Source organism: Quercus robur, chromosome 5 (genome assembly GCF_932294415.1).
Source record: "Quercus robur chromosome 5, dhQueRobu3.1, whole genome shotgun sequence".
NCBI lineage: Eukaryota > Viridiplantae > Streptophyta > Magnoliopsida > Fagales > Fagaceae > Quercus > Quercus robur.
In genome coordinates this window covers 45481947-45503574 of record NC_065538.1, presented here as the reverse complement: position 1 = coordinate 45503574, position 21628 = coordinate 45481947, and the positions used below count along the sequence as shown (strand labels likewise).

Here is a 21628-nt window from a genome sequence, read left to right as displayed (position 1 = left end):
TAATAAATATTATGCAAATAATTTACCGTTAGATTCCTCGAATATTATGCAAAATAAATAAAAAACATGTTTTAGAGCACCGAATGAAAATTTTAATTATATTGCTTTGATTAATGGGGTAAAAAATTGATAAAAAAAAAAAAAAAAAAAAAAATCCATGTTTATGTAATCTTATCATATATAAATTATAAGGATAAGATGATATAAGGATCATATTCAATGCAACTGCATGTTAAGGTAAAATTTTATAATATAGTCGAGCCACTATATTTATAGAGATTCAAGTCATTTTAAGCATGAAATCCAATTTATTTATACTATTTTCTAATATGAGTGGTACTGTTTTAAGGCCTCAAAGAATACACAAGGATATCCATTAATAAAATCTATGAGATAAAACCTCCAAAGTTAGCAACAAAGAATATTTGGTCTTGTTTGTTCACTTACACATCAACATGCATAGTGTTGCACTTAGGTAAGGCAGTAAATAAATCGAGTTTTGTTAAGTATTGAATATTCAAGTTTGACTCGACAACAAATGCAAAACGTTCAAGCTTGGCAAGAGCTTAAACCAAGCCTTGCAAACAATGTTTGAGTTTAAGGCTTTAAGCTTGTCTAAAGGTCTAAAATTTTGAGCCCAGCTTGGCTGGCTTGATTCATTATTCAAACCATGCTCAAGCTCAAACTCAAACTCAATATCATATTCTTGAACTTGAAATCTAATACAAGTACATTATTTATCCCATGTTAAGCATGCTATCAAACCCATTCGGTTTGGATGAGTGGTCTCAATTCCCAATCAATTAAAGGCTTAGTAAAATATGAGTTTATTTCCAAGTTAATATCAAGTTATTACCACTCGTTTTGTTTTTTATTTTATTTATCAAAATTTATTGTCTACGAGTCTATGCATGAAAAAACTTTTTATCTTGGGTTTAGCTTGTTTATTAAACAAGCCTAAAATTAAGGCTCAATCCTTATCGTGTTTATAAAAATTTAAATTAACATGAATGACTTTTTTATTGAGCCAAGTCCAAGCTGCTTATTAATAGCTTGGTTCATTTAAAGTCATATGCTCAAGTAAAAGCTTGTGCATTGCTTGATAAACTACAATCCAATTTCCCACTTCTTTTGAGTCCAACACACTATCTAAAGAGTTTGAAGTATTCATCATCTCTCTTTAATTTTTAGCAAGAGTAACTCTTTTTTTTTTTTTGGGAGAAAGTTTATAGACACAACAAATTTGATGCTTATAAATGTGATAAATTGTTGGAGATAGGTAAAAGAGTTGTTATTTGTGGACTCAAATAAGAATTAGAACAAGTTTGCTACATTAGCAAGTGTCAAAAATATAGTCAAATTTTTTGTGAATTCAATACTCTTTTTCTTGACCACTAAGATATCAATAGAATTGCAGGAAACAGTACATTTCCCCATTCTTCATTCTCACCACATATTTACTTTCAAAGATATCTCTCTTTCCTGGAATAATCAGTGCATGTCCTTCCAAATCTCAATTCCAGGAAGATGTCCAATCTCTCTTATAGAAGATGAAGTCAAAGACACACAAGATTCCACACTTAGAGAAATAACGCATTTTTTTTACTTGTACATTTAAGATATTAGAATCTCCCACAATATTACATTGTTCTTAAAATGGTTCTTCAACAAATGCCTTGAAAACACTCGTTAATCAACCCATATATTGTATATCCAACCAACCAGTACTGTCGCTCCAGTCATTGTATCCCACACGAAGACACAAGATTCCCAAATGCCTTTCCAACTCATGACACCAAAATCTTGGTTTCTGTTTCCAGTACTAATCTTTTTTCTTCTTATTGTTTCTCATGGAGCTGAAGCCAACAACATTGATGTTACCTGAGTAGGTTTGATCATTGATGTGAATACCCGTATTGGAAAAGAAGAGAAAATAGCAATGGAACTTGCCGCTCAAAAGTACAACACCAGTTCAATGACTCACAAACTTTCTCTCTATATGCAGGAGTCCCTCAGAGTCTCTTCTGCTGGTAAGTGGTCACTATCACTTGCACATTTTGTTAACATTAATTAATTATATATATATTATGAACTGAAGATTAATGCTGACTTTGAGACGTCTTGAAAATATTAAGTACTTTCTTTAAGGTGATGATTGCTCCAGCCGAAATAGTTTGTTGTTGAGTTAAAAGCATTTCATCCTAGAATCGAGCCAGAAATATGGTTTTGGGAAGCCCCCTCTAGGTCTAAATGAATTTGTATGAAACTAAACTCAATATATATACATAGACACACACTTATATGCAGTTATATATGTTCGCTATTTAGGTGAGCAAAAAATTTATATTTTGTTGGAGATAACCAAAAAAAAAAAAAAACTGAATTATTATTTTTTTCTTCTGGTTTTTAACATCTTGTTTAAAAACTATCGTTCATATAAAATTGAAAGGTTATATTTTATTGAGTAATTAATGATCTATAATTTTTATTATATAATAAAAATTAAATTTAAATTACATTCATCCAATATACGTGTTATAATTTTGTTTTATTCATGTGTTATGCAATAGTTTTACTTTATTAGATTTTGAACCTCTTAAATGTTTGACTTTATATTTTGAAAGAATAACTTCATTTACAAAGTGCATTTTGAGTCAGATTAAGCCAATATACAAAAATATGACCCTAACATATATAACAATATGTATTGGAGTTTTATGAAGTATTTTCATAACACTAACGAATTTGAGTTGGAATTTTATAGACGTTGTATAATTTATTTCTAATCTTGTACAGTTTTATTTATTTATTTATTTATTTTTATTTTATTTTAAATTCATTATAATTTTTTTTAGCGGGCAATTCTTTTATTTGGGACGCAAAAAACTTTAAAAAAATATTAATTTTGATAATAAAAAAAAAAAAAAAAAAAAAACATAAATTATTAGATAGTATGGCACCCCCATATAGTCTCGATATAGCTCTGTCCTCAATTTCACCCCTATATGATAAAACAAATTAAGTCATCAATTGCTGATAGTAGGTTTGAAGTTTCCTTTTAATATTTAAAAATCAATTATTTTTGTATCAAAAAATAACTTCATCCAGTTATGATATAGGACATCTTTCTTTTTCTTTTTCTTTTTTGAAACTTAGACATTCATTCTTTCAATTAAGCAAAGTAATAGAATCTTGGTACAATGCTTCCACAGCTGGCATGGGGGTGTGTCCTCCATCCAGTACATTTCATCTATGATATTCCTAATGCATGGCGAGCAAGGGCGTGTGCCACTTTATTTCCACTTCTCCTAACACATTTGACAGAAACCCAGTGTAGCCCAGGGACAAGGCACTGTACATCTTCGATCACATTTCCAAGCAAAGAAAAATTAGGAGTTGAGAAAGAAATTGCCCTCATAACATTGACATTATCTCCCTCAACAACTAGCTCATAGAACCCAGCATCAACAACAAATTCCATAACTTTCCTGCAAGCTAAGATCTCCGCCTCTTCACTATCGATCACTGTTGGACCTTCGACAGACATGGCAGTCATTAGCTCACCCCTTTTATTACGGATAATTGCACCAAAGCCAGTACACTTCAACTCCATAAATATGGCAACATCACAGTTTAGCTTGCACACCATTTGAAAGACCTAAAGTCAATTTAAAAAACGACGCAAACCAGCTCAGATCTAATCCTTTGCACCTACCCACTTGCCACACACTACACATACCGGCTCAGATCGATCTATGATATCATCTGAGATGTCACATTGTAACACGTCACATTTTTGGTCATTAACATGTCACATTAGCATCGATGCTAGAGTGGATGCCACATCAATAGTCTTTGCCACACCATTACCACATCATCTACAATGTCCACATTTAAACATCACCTGCAATGTCAATGCCATGTCATTTTCTATGTCAATGCTCAATAACATACATTCTTTCGAGTTAACTCAATTATAACCTAGTCTATTATGAAACTCGAACCGAATCCTTATTCGGTTGCGGATTCACACCAAATCCAACCAATTAAACCTATCCAAAATCTTTAACCACGTTGACTTTGACCTTAACCATTGTAGATAACTGGTTGATTAGGGTTGACTTGCTCCAACTAGGGATGGTCATACCCATTGGGTAATGGATATCCAACCCTACCCGATCCAAATATTTCGGGTAATACCCGGTTCTTAATGGGTAGAGCTTAACCGGGTAGGGTATGGATATTACCCGAAGAAAAAAAAAAAAAAAAAAAAAAAACCTAAACTCTCTCACCGTAACTCAGTCTCACACTCTCTCTCTCTCTCTGCCTCTCCAGTCCTCACCGTCACTCTCTCTCTCTGCCTCTCTAGTCTCCGCCTCTCCTCACCGTCACTCTCTCCAGTCTCCGCCTCTCCTCGCCGTCATTTCCGCCCCTACCTTCCTCCAAATCGCCAATCGCGTTGAAAACCTCCTCCACGGTATCTATCTCTCTCTCTTATAGTCTTTGTTTGGTTGCTCAGAAAATTTTGAATTCTAATTTTACTTTTTGGATGTCATATGATTGACTGAGGTGGTGCTAACTTTTGGTTTGGTTGGTCAGAAATGTGAGGAAACATTTTCATACCCATTGGTTTTCCCTCTTTTGCTAGTTTGGCTTCAAAAGAAAATTCTTTTCTGTGGTTATCTGGGTTTGACGTTTTGGGAGGATTTTGTTGATAATTAGCTTTTGTTTCCTTTTCTAGACTGAATTTGTCAACTGGTGAGTTTTTTGTTCTTTGCATGTTGTTTACTTGTGTTGTCTTGTTGAATTTGTTGTCTGGGTGTGTGTTAGATTTTGATTTTAGAGTTTGAATTCAGCTGGGTATGTGTCAAATTTGGTTTTTGATTGAATTTTATCAACTGGGTATGTGCCAAACATCCCTGCTTCTGTACCTAAAAGTTTGAATTGGCTTTTTAACTTTGAATTTCCAACAGCAATATTGTGGAGTTATGTGTTAAGTCTTTCATTTTGTATTTCCCTTGCAATGTTGATAGCCTTCAGATATTGTTTCTCAAAAGATCCGATTTCTTGCAGTGTAATTGTTGAAGCTCTAAAGGTGGATAGTCGGCAGAAACTTTGTTCATCATTGGAGCCTATTCTCCGGAGAGTTGTAAGATAATTTTTCTTATGAATTTTGCTGTTTTCCATGAAGATTTAGGATAGTTGCTTTTTCATGTTTCACCATGAAGTGATAAATTCTACTTGGCAACTGCCCAATTGGTGATTAATTTTTTATCATGGGGCTTAAAGACATTGGTTTTTGGAAACTATGTCTTACTAATGTCAATTATGTCTCTCTAGCATTTGATGGTCCAGTTTCTTATTCAAAATTATAAACTAGCTGAAAATGTGTCGGTTGTGTGGTCTTTGTGCTTCCAACATGTTTAGAACTCCTTCGAAGGATTGAAGAACTGTCTCTGCTGTTTGGTTGGAGTGTTGGACATGCTAACTGAAATTCTTGTATGTTGATTTATAATTTTGGACAGCTAGGGAATTTCATTAACATAGAGCCCTTGGAATAGTATAACAACAAGATTTTCTCTTGCTGAGCAGCAAAAATGGCTTTGGCTTCTTCTGTAAAAGTGGTTCTAGGCTCAATTACTTTTGCAATCTTCTGGGTATTGGCAGTTTTCCCAGCTGTTCCTTTTCTACCAGTTGGGAGGACTGAATATGATGCAATTGATCTTCAAATCCTTAGTCTTCTCTTTGGGACCATGGTTGCCAGTGTATATGGTTGTCAGAACATGATGATACAATGAAGGAGCTATTTGTCAACTCAAAGTTATAAACTTCTTATGCTTTTTTTTCTTATTTGCAATCTTTATGTTTTGATATATGAATGTGTTATGAAAGTTTAGATATGGTATGACTCTATTATGATATATAAATGAAAATTTCTTGGTTTCCATTTATCACATTTTTTTTATTGATTAGTTTTTTCTTTTTTAAGATTGGTTAGTTTTTATGTTATAATGTTTTGAATAAAAAAAAAAAAAAAAAATTAAATGGGTTTCGGGTTCGGGTAGGGTATGGATATCTATGGATAATATGTTCGAGTAAGATTCGGGTATGGATATTATCGGGTATTGATGATCGGGTATTCATGGGTAAAATTTTCGGGTCGGGTATGGGTATACCCGATCCATGGCCATCCCTAGCTCCAACTAGGTATTCCCAATTCCCTTTTTTGCATATATTTTGATTTTAGGTCTATTTTCCCATATGAGTCTCTTAAATCACTCAAATTGACGCATCTCTTCTTTTTGGGTTCAACGTGAAATTCACTAACTCACTCACGTATTTATTCCATGTTATGCTTAGTTTATCCTTCATCCAATCCAATCATTCATTGACACTTTCAATACATCTTTAATGGACCTTCACAAGTTTATATTCCAAACTCAGGCATCAAGCATTTTTACCTTTGGTTCAACCTATGTCAAGGTCTAGGATGCCCGAATATATTATAGGCTCAACCAGGGCTAACCCTAACTCTTATAAATATCATGTTTAGGGTTCATTGTAAATAGTTGAGCATAGTAAAAATGTAACCAAAGGTCTTTGTTGTGGATATGCGGTTAGACCGAACCATATAACTACCATATAATTAACTATAACATGGGACAAACTTTTAACACACGAGCCCACTTCCTTCCATATCATACTTTTCAAGATTGTTTTTAAATAATTACGTCGATACTTGATATAATATCTCAATTTTGGTTGCAGCAGAAGAGATGATTAGAGAAAAAAATGTGAAAGTAATTATTGGCATGCATGCATGGCATGAAGCAGCTCTAATAGCCGATCTTGGAGGCCAAGCTCATGTTCCGGTTATTTCATTTGCAGCATCAGCCATCACCCCACCTCTAATGCCACTTCGCTGGCCTTTCTTGATACAAATGGCTACAAATGGTTCGGAACAAATAAAATGCATTGCGGATATTGTTCATGCATACAATTGGCAAAGGGTCGTAGTGATTTATGCAGATGAAGCATATGGTGGTGATTCTGGGAAGTTATCACTCTTATCTGAGTCTCTTCAAAATGTTGGTTCAGAGATTGAGTACCGTTTGGTCCTTCCACCATTTTCTTCTTTGTCTGATCCAGAAGGGTTTGTTCATGAAGAGATGGTTAAGCTTCTGAAAACACAATCTCGGGTTTTTATTGTTCTTAATTCATCACTAGAAATGGTGATTCACTTGTTCAAACAAGCTAAGGAGACGGGACTTGTAAAAGCAGAATCCGTTTGGATAATTCCAGATACCATTACAAGATTGTTGGGCTCTGTTAGCAATTCAGTTATTTCCTCTATGGAAGGTGCTTTAGGAATCAAAACCCACTATATTGAAGGCAGCGCAAACTACCAAGATTTTCGTGCGCAATTCCAGAAAATTTTCAGAACTGAATATCCAGAGGAAGATAATTCCGAACCTGGGTTTTTTGCTCTGCGAGCATATGATAGCATTGGAATTGTTATACAAGCAATAGAAAGAATGACTAGTAACACTAGTAGCCCAGAGATGTTGCTACACAATATGTTATCAAGCAATTTTTCAGGTTTGAGTGGCAAAATATATTTTGATGAAAGCCAGCTATCAGAACCTCCTGTTTTGAGGATTGTAAATGTGGTTGGGAAGAGATACAAAGAAATAGACTTCTGGACACCAGGCTTTGGGTTCTCTGTGAACCCTTTAAAAGAAAAAATTGAAGAGAGAAATGGAAGTGGAAATGTTAATGATACCACAAATACTTTGGTTGGTCCTGTAATTTGGCCAGGGAACTTAAATCAAACTCCAAAAGGTTGGGAAATGCCTACTGCAGCAAAGCCATTAAAAATTGGAGTTCCAGGCAGAACAACATTTGATAAGTTTATGAAGGTCAAACCCAATAAAAACTATTATGATGGTTTCTGCATTCAAATGTTCCAAAAGGCGTTAAAACTATTAGGATATGATTTGCCTTACGAATTTGAGGCCTATAATGGCACCTACGATGACCTTGTTCATCATGTCTATGATAAGGTAACACTTTTCAGTCTTTCATTCATTGAAAAGTCCTCGTTCATAATAAGGTAATAATATAATATTTGGTGCAAGCAGTACAATGTGCACATTCTATCTATTGTTTCTAACATAAACAGGCAACCCTAAATTCTAAAACTATCATGTGCCATCTACACGTGCTTTTTGGAAATCTATCTGATGATGTACGACAACCCCCCCCCCCCCCGGCACAAAAAAAAAAAAAAAAAAAAAAAAAAAAAAACACAAAAACACCAATAAAAGGAAAAACTTAATAGATCACTTCAGCAAGTAGATGATTAACCTTAGAGAGACCATAGATCAAACAAGTCTCATAAAACGGTAGAAAGTAACTAATACGTTTTTTTTGTGCTTTTAACTATTTTATTTGGTTAAAATTATATAATTCTAATTAAGGTTTATCCTCGTCATGTAGGTCCGAATGCAACAAAAGACTTATGATGCTGTCATTGGTGACATCACCATACTAGCCGACCGGTTGCAGTATGTGGATTTTACCCTTCCATATGCTGAGTCAGGTTTGGCCATGATTGTTCCAACAAAACCTGAAGGATCACCATTGATGTTTACGAAGCCTTTCACCAGGGACGTGGTTGGTGACTGCTGCTATCATGATATACACAATGCTCATTGTTTGGTTCCTGGAGCGCTAATCCAATCCAGAATTTAGTGGCCCATGGAAGAATCAGATTAGCACTGCACTTTGGTTTACCTTCTCGTCCTTGTTCTTTGCACATAGTAAGTATTAATTTTATTGCTTTAAGAAGTCTAACTATGTGTACTAGTCAGTAGAACATTGGAAAATTTGTTTCCTTATAGCAGCTCAAATAATGGAGTGCCACCCTAGTGTGAGAATTGGATTTGTGTGTGTGTGTGTGTGTGTCTTTAGTCTAGATAATTTCAATAATAAAATTTCACCCTTAAGTTTCTAAAAAAAGGAAAGTGCATTCCTAAACTGGCTGAATTTAATTATAGTATTCTGCCAGCTCCTGCTTAATTATTAACATGTTAATCACAAGAGAAGTAAAATATAATTAGAGTGCTACTGAATGGAAACAATGCTTTATATATGAGTAGAAAGCACTCATAGCACGTTGTTTTTTGTTGCAGGGGAAAAAATCAATAACAACTTCACACGTTTGGTGATTGTAGTGTGGCTGTTTATTGTGTTGATCCTAACCTCAAGCTATACTGCTAGTCTATCTTCTATGCTCACTGTTTCAAAAATTGCGACCAAATGTTACAAACATTGAGTTTTTGAAGGCAAACAACTTGAAAATTGGTTGCGATGGTGACTCATTTGTTAGGAATTATTTGGTTTTTGGAGAATGTGATTAAATTCAAGCCAGAAAATATTGTGAACGTCAGCAGTGAAGACCAATATCCAGGGGAATTCAGAAGCAACAACATAGCTGCTGCCTTTCTTGAACTACCATATGAGAAAGTTTTCCTTAATAAGTATTCTAAGGGTTACACTGCTACCATACGCACCAACAGATTTGGAGGATTAGGCTTTGTGAGTAGTAACTCAAACATTATGCCAGAGTCCAGACCTTATTAATTTAATGACACCTTTGTTTGACCATCTTAAAACAACTGTACTATATGAGTCTGTTCGGTAACATTGTTTGAACAACAGTTTTCGTTATTTAAACAACACAACATGTATTTTCACAAAAATTTTTCACTTACACGTATTTTCACAATACTTAAACAATGTTACTAGAACAACATTACCAAATGGATCCTAAGTTTTCTGTCAAACACATACACAGACACACACTAGTATATATATACACACACATACATAAGCTTCCTTAATTCTACACCACTTAATAACTTTTTATGTGGTTATGTGAGTGTTCCAACATATATGATTATAGTTTCTAACAGAGACAATAAGATATTAAAACAAAAACTTTTTTACTTTTCCATGTTTTTAGGATTGTTAGAAATTAACCTGTTTCTTCTTCTAAAGAATACAATAGATAACTTATTTTGCTTCCCACACAGGTCTTCCCGAAAGGCTCGCCAATTGCAAGGGATTTTTCTAAAGCAATTTTAAAGCTATCAGAGAAAGGAGAGACAAAGTTTCTTGAGGATGAATGGTTGACTCCCTCACATGAATGCTCAACCAACTCAACTTCCAGCGAACCTGAAAGTTTGGGCCTCCAAATCTTCGGGGTTCTCTATCTAATATCTTTTGCCACTTCAACCATTTGTCTATTTCTATCCCTAATTTTCTTAACCAAAAGTCGTGAGCAACATCAAGATGCTACTGAAGGAAATGCAACTCCTGACGAAGAGAGAGCTTGGAAGGAGGCAGTTAAAATAGTTAGAGAGTTTTATATTAGAAACCCAAGAAGAGGCACAACTCTGGCAGACACATTAGATACAACTCAAGACACAACGGATGTAAATGATTGCTCTTCGAGGTGGGAATTCAGTAGCACTTTCGACACTCCAGAGCACCTTGAATTTGAGTCCTCCTTGCCAGTACAAATTGAAATGCAATCAAACTCCTGATCATTAAAAAGAAACACAAATATTTGAAAGCAATCTTTGATATTAAGTTTTTTGGGCACTTCCAGTTCCATCACAAATAATTACTAAGAATTGAAGCAAGCTTGTGCTCCCATTCACTGTTTATGTAACTTATGAGAAAAGTAGTAGCTTTCTCAACTTCTCATTTAACCAAACAATATATGATATAATATACAAATTTTCAAAATTATAAAACCATTCCTCTGAATGCAAATAAGTTATCATCAAAACTCACACGGATGCATTCCCAAAACAGACATGCAATGGTTCCTAAATCAACCTTGAATGCTGCTTACAACAGCTAAATTTAAGTGAGTAAAAGAACTCAAAGAACTAAATCATAGCAAGAATAAGTTTCATTTTGATCAAAAACAGTTTCGTCTCAATAATCGTGTGCTGGAAAACAAACACATCAATAGTCGAACCCACATTGGTATCACCCAAGAAATCCATTAATATATGGGTCACAATGCTAGCCACTTGAGGAATTTAATGGTTGAAGAATATATTGCTACACCATTTGGGCCAAAATGACACAATAGCACTGTTTACCGAAATATATATCAATCTATTATTGTTTCGGATATATGTAGGAATCTACCATTTTTTGGGTACTCAAGTTTGGGGAACTCGAGTTCTATCAAAATTTTTTTGGCAAATTTGAAGGCTATTTTTTCAAAAAACTTGAGTTTATGGAACTTGAGTTACACGGCAAACTTGAGTTTCACAAACTCAAGTTTCAAAAAGGTGGTATATTGCAAAATATTTTGCAAAAGTGTGGTATTTGGCCATTTTGACCCAAGTTGGCTAGCAATGAATAATTATTGTAATGGGTGTCAAGGAATAATGTAGCTTACTAAAGGTGGCCTCCTATCCTTAGTGATACTTTCTTGTAAGCACAGTGACTTAAACTCTATTAATAAATTATTCTTGGAATAGGAGTACAAATGCTCCAATGATGTGACAATTTTTTTGAGATATAGATTGAGTTTATATGGTTTGAGAATTTTGAATGAATAGATGGATTTCTTTGATTGCCTTTTAGGACATTTTCTTCTCATATTCTAAATATTTTACATGGATTGAATGAAGTTAAATCCCACTTTGGAACAAATTGATTGGTAGTGCAATTAATCATTATGATTTGGAAAAAGGTTTTTCAAATGGATCTTCCTGTATTCACTTAAAAAGAAGGCTTTTGAAAAAAATTGGAGTCCTTGAAAGGAAGGCTTTGGAAAAATCTTGGTGTTTTTGAATGAACAAAAAAGTTTTTAGAAAAAGTTTACCAAGAAGGCTAATGCCTCTAGTCCAGAGATTTATTTTTTGAAAATGAATTGACTTAAGGTACCAATGCCCCTAGTCAAAAAGTGTTTTTTTTTTTTTTTTTTGTAAAAAAAATTTTAAAAAAATTTTTGAAATTTTTTTTTGAAAAATCTTTTCTATTTTTTTAAAAAAAGAAAAAAAAAAAAAGAAAAACCAATTTAATAGCAATAGTAGATAAGGAACCTTTGGGATCAATTTAATATTTATAGCCGATATTTTGGGGGGTAAATTTGGCAAAATAATATAATTTATTAATGATAAGTAATTATTTAAATTGATACAATTATTAGTTTTCTTTCCACGAGTCAATACCATGGCTCCCTTTGTAACCTTCTAGATACCACCAACAAATAGCATTGCATGCCCTTCATCATTAAGTTGTCCTATAGAAATCAGATTCCTCTTTAGGCCAAGAATATGTCGAACCTTCTAAAGTAACCATACAGACCCATTGGGCAGTAGAATTTGGATGTCTCCCATACCCACAACATCCAAGGCTTCTCCATCAGCCAAATACTCTTTACCAAAATCACCTTCAACATAGTTCTGTATAATTTCTTGGTGTGGAGTGGTATGAAACAAAGCTCCTAAGTCCAAAACTCAATCATCAAGTGGACTATCTACTGCAAGAAGCAGTGCATCATATACCTCTTCTGTTATAGTATTAGCAGAATCATCTTCGTTCTTCTTCCTAACACTTTTGCAGTTCCTTCTAAAGTGGCCAGCTTTGCCACAGTTCCAATATTATACTTATTGGCCTGATCTAGATTTACTTTTGTTCCGATTGGAATTTCTAAATTTTGATCTACCTCGATTTGAATTTCTGTCATTACCTCTACCCCTTGTCTCAAGGTTAAGGACATAACTAGATCTTGAGGTTTCACCTGCATCTCTTCTACGAATTTCCTCAGCTAGAACTAGATCTCGTATATCATTGTACTTCAATTTTTCTTTTCCAGTAGAGTTGCTTACTACCATTCTCATAACCTCCTAACTATTTGGTAAGGAAGCTAAAACAATTGGTTGATAAGAATCCAAATCCCTAATGTCTATTGATTCTCAATTTAGTAGTTCTTCGAGGGAACTAGGCCTCCATTGGTTGATTCTTCCAGGGAATCTACCTCCTATAGCAATTCAAGGAATTAGCTATTCAATGTGTTATTTCTTCAATGAATCCTTTACAATCTGAATTGTAGTTTATATCTTATTCTAACTAACTAGGTACAACACCTCACAGCTTATCTAACTAAGCTCAACTAACTAAATACAACACTTTAATGCAATACAACCAAACTGCAACAGTACAACACTTTAAAGCTACTGTACAACACTTTAAGGCTACTGGTAACTGTCTCTGTACTAGCCTCCCTTGACACTCTGTCATAACAGCACACCCCTACACTCTGCCTTGCATTGCCCAACACACTGCCCTACATTGTCCATCACACTGCCCTGCACTATACAACACACTGCCTTGCACTCGCACTAACTAGCCACAATGTCTCAAATGCACCTTAGTGAGTATCCTAACATCGATGCATGGATCTCATCATCAATATAAATTTCTATGGAAGACAGTTGATTTGTGATGATGTTAAATTCATTCAAATGTTGTACTACTTATGCATTCACTGCCATCTTCAAATGGAATAGTTTATTCACCAGATGCACCTTGTTGTTTGCTGACGGCTTTTCATACATACTAGACAAAGCCTTCATCAAATCTGCTGTGGTCTTCTCCTTCACAACATTGTGTGCAATAGGCCTTCACAAAGTTAATTTGATTACTCCTAGTGCCTATCTGTCAAGAAGAGTCTATTCATCATTTTTCATACTTGCAAGGTTCCGCCCCTAAAAGTGGCAGATGCAACTTCTTCCCATAGAGGTAGTCTTTGATTTGCATCCTCCAGAATCCAAAGCCTGTGCCATCGAATTTTTCTATTCCAAACACCTTTCCTTATTTCCTTTGCCATTGCTCCCACTCAAACCTATCCCTAGGCTCTAAATACCAGTTGAAGGGAATGTACACGAAATTATCAAATTTGTAAGATGCAAAAATAGAGAAAAATATGCGTCAAAGAAAACAATCACACAAGATAATATTTACATGGTTCGATAATTTGCCTATGTCCACGGAGTTACAAGGATTTCATTATTCTCAATAAAAAAAAATACAAGATGCACTAGTACAGTTTTCTCTCTAAAAAACAACTTAAAAGTTAAAACCCTAATATTCAAAACAACAGTTTTATATCTTGCGCATATGACTAAGCCTCAGAAAATCTCCCATTAAAAACTGTAACAATATTATTTTGGGTTGGGTCATAATCCGAATCAAACACAACTAGGCTCCACAAATCCCAACAGTTCATACAGGGTGAATGAAATAAGTTCCACATATTCCACAAACTTGTTTATGTCATAAACTTGTTCATACATAAATGGATAAAACCTGTTCAAGTATTAATACATTAACATTTCAAATATGTTCATACATAATAAATCTCATCATTTCATTCACCATGTAAAAAAAAGTTTTGGAATTGTCTTGTAGTGTATAATATCATTAAGTAACCATTCCATTTGTTGTTGTTCACAAATGCCAAAATAAAGATATACAAATTAAATTAGCATTTAAAATACAATAATTTAGCTCAATGAAATCAAAATAAATGGGTACAGAATCTAAACTCTAAACTCCATACATAATGTAAAAGCTACTCAAATAGCATATATATCAAAGTAAATAAAAAAAACATATATGTAATAGGCTAAGCTAACTCTCTCTTTAGGTTTCTCAAAAAAAAGAAAAATCTCTCTCTCTCTCTCTCTCTCTCTCTCTCTCTCTCTCTCTCTCTCTCTCTCTCTCTCTCTCTCTCTCTCTCTCTCTCTCTCTCTCTCTCTCTCAATACATCCAAAAAAAAGTATTTACGCCTACTATATCCTACTCTCCCTACACTATCACTCTTTTTTTGTCATAATGGACAAAGGGTGATACATCATTATTCCGTTAAACACGTAGGCAAGGAAACTTTTTTTTTTTTTTTTTTAGAATAACATAGGCAAGGAAACGAACGGGCGTTAAACCATAGAATGAATACTTATCAAACTCAATCGATCTTGTAAAAACAATAGAATGAAACAAAACAACTAACTTTAGAAGCTCTATACTTTTTTATTTTTTATTTTATTTTATAAAAGTAACAACAAACAAGTTATGCATTCCATGTGGAATATAATGACAAATAATATCAATTTTAGCTCTAAATTTCTTACAAAAATCACATATTATATATAATAGAATATTCAATTCAACATAGGCATGTGAAAATGAAATTGATAATAATTAAAATATAATAATTTAGCTCAATGATATCAAAATAAATGGGTAGAGAATCTAAACTCTAAACTCAATACATAATGAAAAAGTTACTCAAATAGCAAATATATCAAAGTAAATAAAATAAATAAATAAATAAATAAATAAACATGTATTTAAGCCCACAATTGGCTAAGCTAACTCTCTCTCTATCTAAATACATATAAAAAAATAAAAAATAAAAAAAAAGGTATTTATGCCCACTGTATCTTACTCTCCCTACATTGTCACTCTTTTTTGTAACAATGGAAAAAGGGTGATCATTAAATATCATCAAAATCTAGAAGCAGAAACCTATCACAAAAATCAACTTTTTTATATATTTATATTTTTATGGGAAACAAAAATCTACTTTTATTTCACTTCAAACATTACTGATTTTTTTAATAATTACTAGTTTTGTTGCACGTTGAAGGCACGTGGAAAACACTATCTAACTACAAATAAATTAGAAATTCATAGAGAGAAATTATCTGACCCTCTGCTGAGCCAAAATACCGAAATCAAAAGAAAATCCCCCTTTTATCATCTAAACCTCTCTCTCAATCTTGAACAAATGAATACAGAACCTTTCTCTCAAATCTTCTTCTTTTCCTTCTTGCTTCTCTCTCTCTCTGTTGTGATGGGAGTATTTTGCGTTTGTACCCATTAGTAATATAAAAAGATCACATAGGTACATAAAGCTGCACACAAGATAATAACAAAAATTAAAAAGAATCCTCACTACTAGCGTTGAAGTTTTTTGAATTTAATGGTTTTAACAGTGGTAGAGGCAAGGTATACAAACCATTAGGAGTGATTTCTTCTATCTCTATCTTTTAAATCACTGCCACTTGCAGCTTTGAATCTACACTTCTTCCTCTACAAAGCAAATTTTGCTACTCCATCTTCAATATAAAATTCCAAGATTCATAAATTCCATATACTAAAATCCACAAAATAGAAAATTGATGTTGCGGAAGTTTGAAGAAAGCAGACGCGATGCTCTCTTGATGGAACAAAAACTAATCTGTTAGTTTCTGGTAGTAAACTTCGAATCCACGAGGGATTTCCTTGAATCATCCACTAGAAGAAAATTTGACAAAACGTCTGTATTTATTGATAATAGTCTAGTTTGCTTCTGATGGTTAAAAAGCATATAAATACTGAGAACAACGTCTAAAACCCTAATTTGCACTAATTATGCGAATAGATGATAAAATACCAAAATTTACCAAAAATGACAAAATTGAGTTAAATGCAGAATCATAAACTATTGACCTTAAATGTTGTCCCAAATGACCTTATTCTGACTTTTAAACTAAAAGTTATTAAGGAAAAAACAAATATTACTATAAATAGCAAAAACACTATTTTCAAGGCCTTAATGAAGGAATTTGCCAAAATTTTGGTGACATTCATGATACCATGATTCTAGATCAGAACATTGTTTCCCTTCAACCTGCCAAATTTCATGCAATTCCGTCACTACCACCCCAATGGCCTTTACTGGCACCCCTCTTTGATCTTGTGTTATGACTTCCTGCGCCTTTGCTGCTCTAGGAAGGTATGTGATGTTTGTTCTACATCAGTCTCCCCCACTTGAAAAGAACTCGACCTTGAGTTCCCACTATTTGGTTCATCAAAAGGATGATAATCATACAAGTCAGCAACATTGAAGGTAGAAGAAATGCTCATGTCTAGAGGAAGAGCAACCATATAAGCATTGTTGTTGATCTTCTTAGTAATCTGAAATGGCCTATACTTCTTGTCTTTCAATTTGTTGTAGGTAGCAATAGGAAATCTCTCCTTTCTAAGATAGACTAGCGTCAAATCCCCAACATTGAAAATCTTCTCACGCATCTTCTTATCAACAGCTTCCTTGTACTTGACATTTGTAGTTTCAAGTTTCTGCCTCACCTTCTCTTGCATGGCTTGAATATGGACAACCATATTCTTTGCTGCTTGACTCAATCTTGGAAGCTCAGGTAAAGGTACTAAGTCTAAAGCGTGTTTTGGGGGCACGCAGTAGATGATGGCAAATGGAGACTTACTAGTGCTTCAGTTGACTAAGCTATTGTAAGCAAACTCTGCCTGGGACAATGCAAGATCCCACTGCTTGAGCTTCTCGCTTGAGATACACCAGATCAGATTCCCCAAAGTGTGATTCACCATTTCTGTCTGGCCATCAGTTTGAGGATGACTGGTGTTGCTGTAATTCAAAGAAGTGTTAAAATGCTTCCACAAAGTCCACCAGAAGTGACTGATGAACTTGGTATCCCAATCAAAGATGATGGACTTTGGCACTCCATGCAAACGCATAACTTCTTTAAAGAATAGAGTGGTCACTCGAGTAGCATCTAAAGTCTACTTGCATGCTATGAAATGGGACATCTTTAAGTACTTGTCAACCACAACAAAAATAGAATCCATACCTCGCTCTGTTCGAGGAAGACCTAGTATAAAGTCCATAGAAAAATCCTCCCATGGTGCTTGTGGAACTGGCAAAGGCACGTATAAACTAGTATTTTGAGATTGACCCTTGGCAGTTTGGCAGATTGGACACTTCCTCATTTGATTGCCAACATCCTTCTTGAGTTGTGCCCAATAATACCTCTCATCCACCAGTGCTATAGTCTTATCTCTGCCCATATGTCCACCCAAACCTCCATCATGCAATTCCTTAATAATCTGCTCCCTCAATGAACTTTTAGGGATGCATAATTGATTACCCTGAAAGAGGAAACCATCCTGGATGTGCATACTATTGACAGTAGTATGAGTTTGTTGACATTTACCCCAAATATCACCAAATCCTCATCTTTCTCATATAAATCCTTGAGGCAATGAAACCCTACAACTTCAATACGTAAGGTGGTCAACAAAGATGCTTGCCTGCCACCTTATTAGTAACGCCAGGCTTGTGCTTCAATGTGAAATAGAAGTGCTGTATATAAGCTACCCACCGAGCATGTATCCTATTAATGATAACTTGACTGTTAATATGCTTCAATGCCTGGCGATCTGTATATAATACAAGCTCCCTCTAAATCAGGTTGTGCTCCCAATGCTTAAGAGTTCGTACTACAGGAAAGAACTCCAGCTTATAGGCTGACCATTTACTTTGAGCTTCACAAACTTTCTCACTGAAAAATGCTGCTGGTTTGTTGTCTTGTGAAAGAACAACGCCTATCTCGACTACAGATGCCAAAATCGGGGCTATGCTAAACTTCTCCTTAATCAAGGCAAAGTTTTGTTCTACCTCCTTTTCGCATGAGAACCTCCCTTTCTTCAAACACTCAGTGATAGGGGCTACTAGGCTACATAAATCTCGAACAAACCTTTGATAGAAGGTTGCTAGCCCATGGAAGCTTCGTACATCACTCACTGTCTTTGGAGTTGGCCATTCTCTAGCTATACGAACCTTGTCCTCATCAGCATGAATCTCATCCACACTGACCACATACCCTAAGAACAACAACTTATCAGTCAAGAAGCTACACTTCTTCAAGTTGATATACAACTCATTGGCCTGCAACACCGCCAATACTTCTCACACATGATTATAGTAGGCTGCTTCTGTCTTACTATAAATCAGGATATTGTCAAAATAAACTACCAAAAAATTTCCAACAAATGGTTTCAATACTTGATTCATAAGCCTCATGAAAGTGCTGGGAGCATTAGACAATCCGAAAGGCATCACCATCCATTCATACAACCCTTCCTCTGTCTTGAAAACTATCTTCCAGTCATCTCTAGGTCGGATTCGAATTTGGTGATACTCACTCTTGAGATCCAGCTTGGTGTAACACTTGGACCCACTTAACATATCAAAAATGTCATCTAGTCGGGGAATAGGAAATTGATACTTGACTATAATCTTGTTGATGGGTCGACTAGCCACACACATACACTAGCACCCATTCTTCTTTCGTGTTAACAATGCTAGTACTGCACATGAACTTATACTCTCCATGATCTACCCCTTGCTTAAAAGCTCATCCACTTGCCCCTGTAGAATCTTACCATCATGAGGATTTATCCTATAATGTGGCCAATTTGGTAGACTAGCTCCAGGAGCTAAATTAATGCAATGATGGATGTCGTGTATTGGTGGTAAACCTATAGGCAGCTCTTATGGAAAAAGCTCTTCAAACTCCTTGATCAATGGTTGAATTGCCTTTGGTATCTCAGTAACCTTTTTCGACTCTCCATTCATCACTACTACAGTATATACCTATTTCAACTCCTTACACTCCTTGTCAAACTCATCCTCATTACTGACTATGAGAAGTGATGGCTTCCCCTCCACTTTATAAGCTTTGAGTACACTGCCTTCCTTAATAGGACCAAAGACAATTTTTCTGCCATTCTTAAATAACACATACACATTATCCTTGCACTTATGAATAGCATCTACATCATACTGCCAGGGTCTACCCAATATTAAATGACATGCATCCATTTCAACAATATCAAAAACTACTTCATCTACATAACATTTACCCATAGAAAAAGTAACATGACATTGTTGAGTAACAAGATTTTCCGTACCTTTCTTGATCCAACCTATCTTGTACGAAGAGGGATGCTTTTTTGTTTTTAGCCCTAGCTTGGTAACCAAACTCTTCAACGTGATGTTCTCTACATTGCCACTGTCAATGATCTAATCACAGACCCTTTTACTGATGGTATATTGTGCTCGGAAGATCTCATTCCACTGATCAACGTATTCCACCCTCAGTGTGAGCAACAACCTCTGAATCACCAAAGACCTCCCTAATGGCACGCCTTCCTCATCTTCTTGGACCTCATTGGGATCATAGGCATATGGATCAGCATCATTATACACCTCTTCACCCTTTTGTTCACCTTTTACCTCGCCTTCTTCTGCCACTACCAGATTCACTATGGTTTGTTTAAGGAAAGTACTAAATCGATATCTTGGTTCTCTACACCTGTAGCACTTATTCCCAGTTGGCCTAGCATAGGGGTTGGCGTTCGCTATCGGCTGGGCTACAGAACTTGCTACTGCCACTGTAGACTAGTTGATACAACTATTCTCCCTAACCACGGGTTGTGATCGTGGTCTAAACATGGGCTGTTTACCTTTGTTGGCAGTGGAATTGGAGGACTCCCAACTGCAGTTGGAGAACTTTGATGTTGATATTCTATTTTTTTGGATAGAGTTACAACCTCATTTAAAGTATATAGGGTTTGTAAGGATACCTGATCTCGGATGGAAACTCACAACCCGTGTACAAATCTGGAAATCCGTTAATCTTCAATTTCCTCCAAATCATTGCAATTCGCCAGCCTATCAAACTCCTCTATGTACTCATTAACTATCCATGTACCTTGCTTGCAATCCTGGTACTGTCTGAACAACTCCTGCTGGTAATTTGGTGGTAAGAACCGATCTTCCATTAATCTCTTCATTCTCCTCTATGATTGTATTGGAAGCTTTCTTTCATGGGTATGGTTTAATTGAACACGATCTTACTAGGCAGATGCTCATCCCTTCAATTTGTAGGCCAACAAACACACTTGTTTGTCATGTGCAGTACCTATATAATCAAAAAACTTTTCCACCTCACTAACCCAATCTAGATACTCTTCAATGGAGACATTACCATTAAAGGATGGTAACTCTCCTTTCATTCGATAGTCCCTCTACTTTGGATAATCTCGGCCATTATCCTTCGCAGGACCACGATGATTCCTAAGGACTCTTTCTGCATACTCCTTGTCCTCACTATTCTCTTCGTTGTAATCTTGCTGCCTGTTCCAGTTTGGACCACGATAGGTAGGGCCACATGCTCGGTTATCACGTCACTCTTCGTCTTCATGATTAGGGTTTCGGTTAAGCAAGGTGGCAAGCGCTTCTTGAATCTAGTCTAAAGTCTGTTAGGTTGAATCACGAAACTATTGATTTTCATCATGAAAATCAAGGAACTTAGTTGTAGTAAGGATTGGGTTGTTGACATTGTCATCGCCATCATTGTTATGGTGGTCACTGTCTCACCGGTTAGCTATTAGACCAGGGTAAGTGAAGGCTCTGATACCAATTGATGTCGCGGAAGCCTGAAGAAAGCACACACGATACTCTCTTGATAGAATATAAACTAAATTGTTAGTTTTTGGTAGTAGAACTCGAATTCACGAGGGGTTTCTTTGAATTCATAAATGAGATAAAAACTGGAATCTACTAGAAGAAAATTTGACAAAATATCTGTGTTTATTGATAATAGTCTAGTTTGCCTCAAATAGCTATAAAACAGATAAATATTGAGAACAACGTCTAAAACTCTAATTC

The 21628-nt window shown here is 35.2% G+C and overlaps 1 long non-coding RNA gene and 1 pseudogene across 1 annotated transcript; both read left to right on the top strand.

Moving 5' to 3' along the window:
* Nucleotides 1–1273: 1273 nt before the first annotated feature.
* Nucleotides 1274–10819, top strand: LOC126726090 (glutamate receptor 2.7-like; annotated as a pseudogene).
* LOC126726091 (uncharacterized) lies at nt 4289–6026 on the top strand. The gene is made up of 3 exons (XR_007655683.1): nt 4289–4477; nt 5074–5149; nt 5526–6026. It is a non-coding gene; the product is annotated as an uncharacterized LOC126726091 (long non-coding RNA).
* Nucleotides 10820–21628: the final 10809 nt, after the last annotated feature.